The sequence below is a fragment of the Wyeomyia smithii genome, chromosome 1 (assembly GCF_029784165.1).
Source record: "Wyeomyia smithii strain HCP4-BCI-WySm-NY-G18 chromosome 1, ASM2978416v1, whole genome shotgun sequence".
Taxonomy (NCBI): Eukaryota; Metazoa; Arthropoda; class Insecta; order Diptera; family Culicidae; genus Wyeomyia; species Wyeomyia smithii.
In genome coordinates this window covers 90,140,804-90,146,956 of record NC_073694.1, presented here as the reverse complement: position 1 = coordinate 90,146,956, position 6,153 = coordinate 90,140,804, and positions in this window count along the sequence as shown.

Sequence of the window (6,153 nt, the reverse complement as noted above, 5' to 3'; positions counted from 1 at the left end):
ATCCAGAAATGTTGCGTAATCTCTTTCCATAGAAATAATGATCCTGTAACGTTCAGCTACACCATGTTTGACTAAACATTAACGAAAGTTAATCTCGTTCGAGACTTGGGTGTTACTTTAGACGCATCGCTATCATTCAGGGCGCACTACAACGAGATTATTGGAAAGGCGAATCGACAACTTGGATTTATTTTTAAAATGGCGTCGGAATTCCGCGATCCACTGTGCCTTCGTTCACTGTTCATCTCCCTAGTCCGTTTTGTTCTTGAAACGAATTCCGTAGTGTGGTGTCCATTCAACGCAAATTGGATAACAAAAATTGAAGCCGTGCAACGGAAGTTCGTACGTTACGCCCTACGTTTTCTGCCATGGCAAAATCCGCAGCAGCTACCGGAGTATTCGGATCGTTGCCGACTTTTAGCTATGGAAACACTGCAAAAAAGACGTTTTGATGCACAGGCTACCTTTGTATTCAAAATTCTGACCGGGGAGTTTGACGCCCCAAGAATTTTACAGCGATTAGATTTATATGCTCCGGAAAGATTATTAAGGCGAAGGAATTTTCTTTCTCTGCCTCAGCGTAATGCATCTTATGGACAACATGATCCCATTCGCTTTATGTCAACAAGCTTCAACACCGTTGCAGCCTCATTTGACTTTAACATGTCGGTAAATATGTTCAAGCAACTTCTCTGTAGTCGACAAGCATAAACTTTCTACAAAAGTGATTTTTATTATGTGTGCATACTAGATTTAGTTTATTATTAAGACCACCTATGTGTCAGATGATGAGATATTAAACAAATAAACAAATAAACTTGTTTAGTATCGAGAACATATTTAAATTATTATATGACAATCTTGCGCAATATTTCCCCTATCAATCAAGCCATTGGCGTTTAGAATCTGTTCAGTGGTAATGATAAAAGAAGCATTTTAAAACGGTGTTGAAACACCTGTTGCAGCTACCGAAAGCGAGCTCGTTATTGGTTGAAAGCTGTGAGACTGTTTTCAAAGTCAGATCGGTTGTATCCGTTAGTGTCGACTGTGCTTGTGAAGAGAGGTGGTGATTGGTTGCTCGGTATGATTTAGACAATCGATGTGATTTATCAATTTTTCAATAGTGTATCTCGATTAATAGGTTATTTTTGTTACATAAATTCAACCGTAAAAGAATTTCTGATCGGTTGATGCCAAAACCTCGAAATTCTAAAAAGAAATGACTGATATATAAGCGCTCAAAACCTGACCACTTTTCCCTGGTTTTCCCTGGTTGAATTACTAGATTTTCAAATTCAGGCGCCTAACTTCGATATAGACGTTAGTCCAACGTCAAAAGTGAGTGAGAATAAAAATCTGCACATACACACACACACATACATACAGAAAATGCTCGGCTCGTCTGGAGCACTTTTATACTTTCGGTTTTGCAAGTGATTGCTATACCTTTCTAGGAGAAAGCAAAAATCACAGGAATGATTAAAAAGCTCTAATTTTTCATTTTTTCTCAGTCACACTTGTGTTGACCAGTGTAGTCGGACTTTTATTTTAACCATTATGTGTTAAATTGTAAGAATATTGATAGTCTATTCTCTCAAAGATTACATAACTTATTTAAAGAAAACAAGTGTCAAACTCATTCCGCGTCGAATACTCGACAGAAACGGACGTGCAAAGCGGTCGGTCCAATTCACTCCGGTCCGTGTGTACGAATAGCAAGACAAAAGAGTATAAAATTCGCGCACAAGGCCAAACTAGATTGAGAGTTGTGTCGCTACGATTTTGTACCCGGCTCGCAACGTTGGTGCTGTATCAGTGCAAAAATACCGCTGCAGTTTTGATCTGTGCATCCGGCTCGCTGCTGGTGGCTGAATTAGTGCTGCTATATTGGTGCTGCTGGCTGTAAGGCTGCAGCTTCGAACGATCGGACAATCACTGCTGGAAGGAAGAAGTAAAGAGGTACGTGTTCTTGTCGGCGCTAGTGCGCTAGATTTAGCGCGATGGATGTAGATCCCTCGCCTCCCGCGCCACCATCCCCGAACCCCCCTGACACTGTCCCTTCTGTTACCCCCTCCCTTGTTCTTTCTTCAGTCCCCCCTCGCCCCAGGCTTTATCCAGACGGAGCGGGGCGCAGTTCTTTTCTAGTCTATTTTCGGCCAAAAGCAGGATTAAAATATAAATCGCTCAACATCTTACGAATTGCGAAAGATCTGACGTCACATTACAAGAATGTGACCGAAATGTCCAAAGTAAGGCCAAACAAGCTCCGTGTCACAGTCATTGACCTGAAGCAGGCCAATGATATAGCTTGCTCCAAGCTCCGAGTATCGCGTGTATGTACCTGCACGAGACGTGGAGATTAGAGATGGTCGGGTATGGGAAATTTGTTACCCGTACCCGACCCGGTTTCTCGAGATGATGGCCAGAGTTGGGCTAGACCCGAGTGTTCATGTGAACGAATGTCAATGAACCAGAGTTCCAGGCGATGTATTGGTGCTCCCAGAATCCAGCGTAGCATCTGTCACTGAGAACGTCCGCTCGTCTGATAATGAAAAATTTGATCATTTTTATCACGCAGCAGAATATCTATTCATAACAGTGTACGGATAATTTGGGTTCCGTTAGTTACCTCATATTAAAATTGATCAGGGATTTCAATTATTTATTTTGTATGCATGTATGATTCATATAAACTGCTTAAAATTTTTATTTTGTTAATTTACCCTACTAGCACAACTCGCACAACAATGGTGAAAAATGCATATCTGGTAGAGTTTAAATTAAGCGACGAGTTTTATGTGCACATCGTAGCAATCAGGAATCTAAAATTCGGTATAACACAGATATTTCTGTACATGCGGCATCCCTGGTCACAGTGCAAATCAAGACCTGGGAGGGAGAAACGAATACTACACTAAAAAAATATCGAAACAGAACGCACATTCGTCGTTTTTTGATAGCGTGTAACTATTTTCCTGCTGTAACCGAGTATGACTCGAACATCACGAATACTAAATGTGCAAATTTGTATGCAAAACACAGATTTTTCGAGTCAGTTTCTTCAGATTTTTGAGTTTATTTATATTTACGTAGACTTGCGCAGAGTTGCAATAATTTTACAATTTTATACCTCACTATTTTGTGAAACGAAAATCAAGACTCAACCGTGATGAAGTGTATAGTTAGAAACTGTTACCAAACTACTTTTTTTTGATACCCGAGTAATAATTACGTAGGAGGTCTGTCGAAAAGAGTTTATTTGCAAACATTGCTTACACGTTTAAACAACAAAAATGCTTTTAAAAAAATCGGCAAATTTTCATAACTTGTAGCTTACCAAAGGACAGAAATGTTATGTTTCAGAAAATATTGTTAATTTCATTGCTTGTGTGGGTGTTATTTTTTTATTTTTAATTGTTTATTTATTTCGTCAAGCAAATGTAGATTACATAAATATTTCATACAGTTATCATTTATAGTGTTTATAATGTTCTTGTTACGAGCTAAATATTTCTAGTGTATTTCAGACAGTTCTTAATTTCTTTTTTTTGACATTGTTATGCCAATGGTTTTACAATATAGATTATACTGACACATCATTCGATTTATGGGACCATTTTTTGCAAAATAAGTTCCGCAATGTTTTTCTGAAATAAGTTTTATCGTTCTAAGATGCCGTGAAGGTGTATTAAAGCTGAGTTGTGATAGTAATGCAGATGAGTCTATACGAAATGAAATAATGTCATTGACGAAGAATAGCATTGCAAATTCGTGGCGGTGTTTAAGTATTTGCAGATTAATGAGCGTGCTTCGTACGATGACAGAGATAATGCAGTCCAATTCAAGTTGCGAAGCGCGTAAAGAAGGAATTGTTTTTGGACTGATCCATATGAGATTACAATATTCTACAATAGGTCTAACATATGTCATATACAATAGTTTGATAGTATACGGGTCTTGAAAATTGTGGCTGTACCGCTTAGCAAAGCCCATCATACTATTTGCTTTACTTATGATGAAGTTATAGTATCATAATAAGTATTTTTCGAATAAGTCCACGGTCGAGCAAAATGCAATCATTCCTATAGAAATCAATGATACCGTTACCGATGCAACTTCGTGCTGCTTCGTATCCGTTTCTCCTTCCCAGACCAAGACTATGCTAAAACACCTAGGCTAGAAAAGTTTATAATTAAATTCTCATAATGCACGAATATCGAATTACCCGTACCCGACCAGTTGAGAATTTTTCAAACCCGTACCCGACCCGAACCCGAAGCCTTGGTTTTTAAATTACCCGTACCCGACCCGAACCCGGAAAATATTTTTTGGCGTTACCCGAAACCCGACCCGAACCCGTCAGGTACGGGTCGGGTACGGGTATCGGGTAAAAATACCCGTACCCGAGCATCTCTAGTGGAGATCGACGGTGTGATAACCGATTCGAGTCTGTTAGTCGAGTGTATCCTGAAAAGCGCAACCGGTTGCTTCAAAAATACCGAAACACAGGCGAAGATTTTGGAATGTAAGCAATTGCGGTCCATGTCTCTCGTCGGCGGTAAAAAAGTTTACACTCCGTCAGACTCGTTTCGCGTTACGTTTGCCGGATCTGCACTCCCTAGCCACGTCTCGATCGACCGGGTTCGTCTGCCTGTGCGATTGTATGTACCCCGTGTTATGAATTGCACCAATTGCAAGCAGTTAGGCCACACAGCTGCCCACTGCTGCAATAAGGCACGATGTAGCAAGTGTGGGGAGACTCATGCGGAAGATTCTTGCAGTGTTAATGCTGAAAAATGTATTCACTGTGGGGATAATCAGCATGAGCTCTCCACATGCCCGGTGTACATGCAGCGCAGAGATAAAATTAAGCGGTCACTTAAGGAGCGTTCAAAGCGTTCCTACGCTGAGATGCTGAAGAAGACCGTGACCACTTCTACCATAACATCGAACCCCTTTGATCTGTTGTCCTCTGATGAAACCGATTCTGACGATTCACCAGCGGGAACATCTTATGCCAATTCTGGGGAGTCTAGGAAGAGGAGAAATATTTCTTCTCCTAAACTTCCCCGAAAAGGTCCTAAGATTTCCCAAAGTGGAATGCATGGTACAAACCAACCAAACAGTGCTGCGGTAAAACCGAAGCAAACTCCTCCTGGGTTTGCAAATTTACAGTCCCAGAAGGAGTTCCCAGCACTGCCAGGAACATCTAAAACCCCAGTTGTTCCTTTTGCACATCCAGTTGATGAAACAAACTCTGGATTAGTGAAATTTTCTGACATTGTGGACTGGATTTTAGAAACTTTCAATGTACTCGATCCAATTAAAATTTTTCTCACAGCATTCCTCCCAACAGTTAGATCATTTTTGAAGCAATTGACTGCCCAATGCACAGTGGGGCGACTCCATACAAATGCTGGCCAAGCAAAAAAATGTCTTTAAATCATGGAAAATACATTGTTTTTATGTAATTTTGGGACGCTGAGTCAGAATTTGATATTATTTTTGCATGAAAATGCATACTCTTGATGCTAGTGGAATTTCAATGTTTTATATATATATTATATGAGGAAAATTTTACGTTGGTTCCAATGTTTTGCAAAATAAAATGCATCATGCTTGAAAGACTTTCATATGCAATAAAAAAAAATAAAAATATCATTCAGTTTTAAAGAAAATAAAAAAAATATCAGTTGAAAAACATGCTTTGTGTTGAAAATCAATCATGTCTTTTTTTTAAAAAGGGACTATATTACATTGCTTTTTTCACCGCATTCTTTTTTTTATTCATTTCCACCTTCATCTTCATATTTGTGTTCATTTTCAATACAGTTTTAATACATTCAAGAAAAGTTTCCAAAATGCAATTTCTAAAATCAAAATAATAATTCACTATTTGCATTGTAGAAATTAGCAGGCGATTTATTATGTCTTGGTTTGGGTTTACACGATTATTTTAACATGTGACTGGTATGATACAAACTTAAAACATGGTTTTGGTACTCAGTGCTGGTGATCCAAAACATAAACAATGATTAGTTTTTGATACTGCGTTAAAAACGGAATATAGATGAGTTTAACTTGTAAATATGAAAATAGTGTGATCAATTATACACGCAAAACTTTTCCTTATTACCTTAGAAGCAATAACGC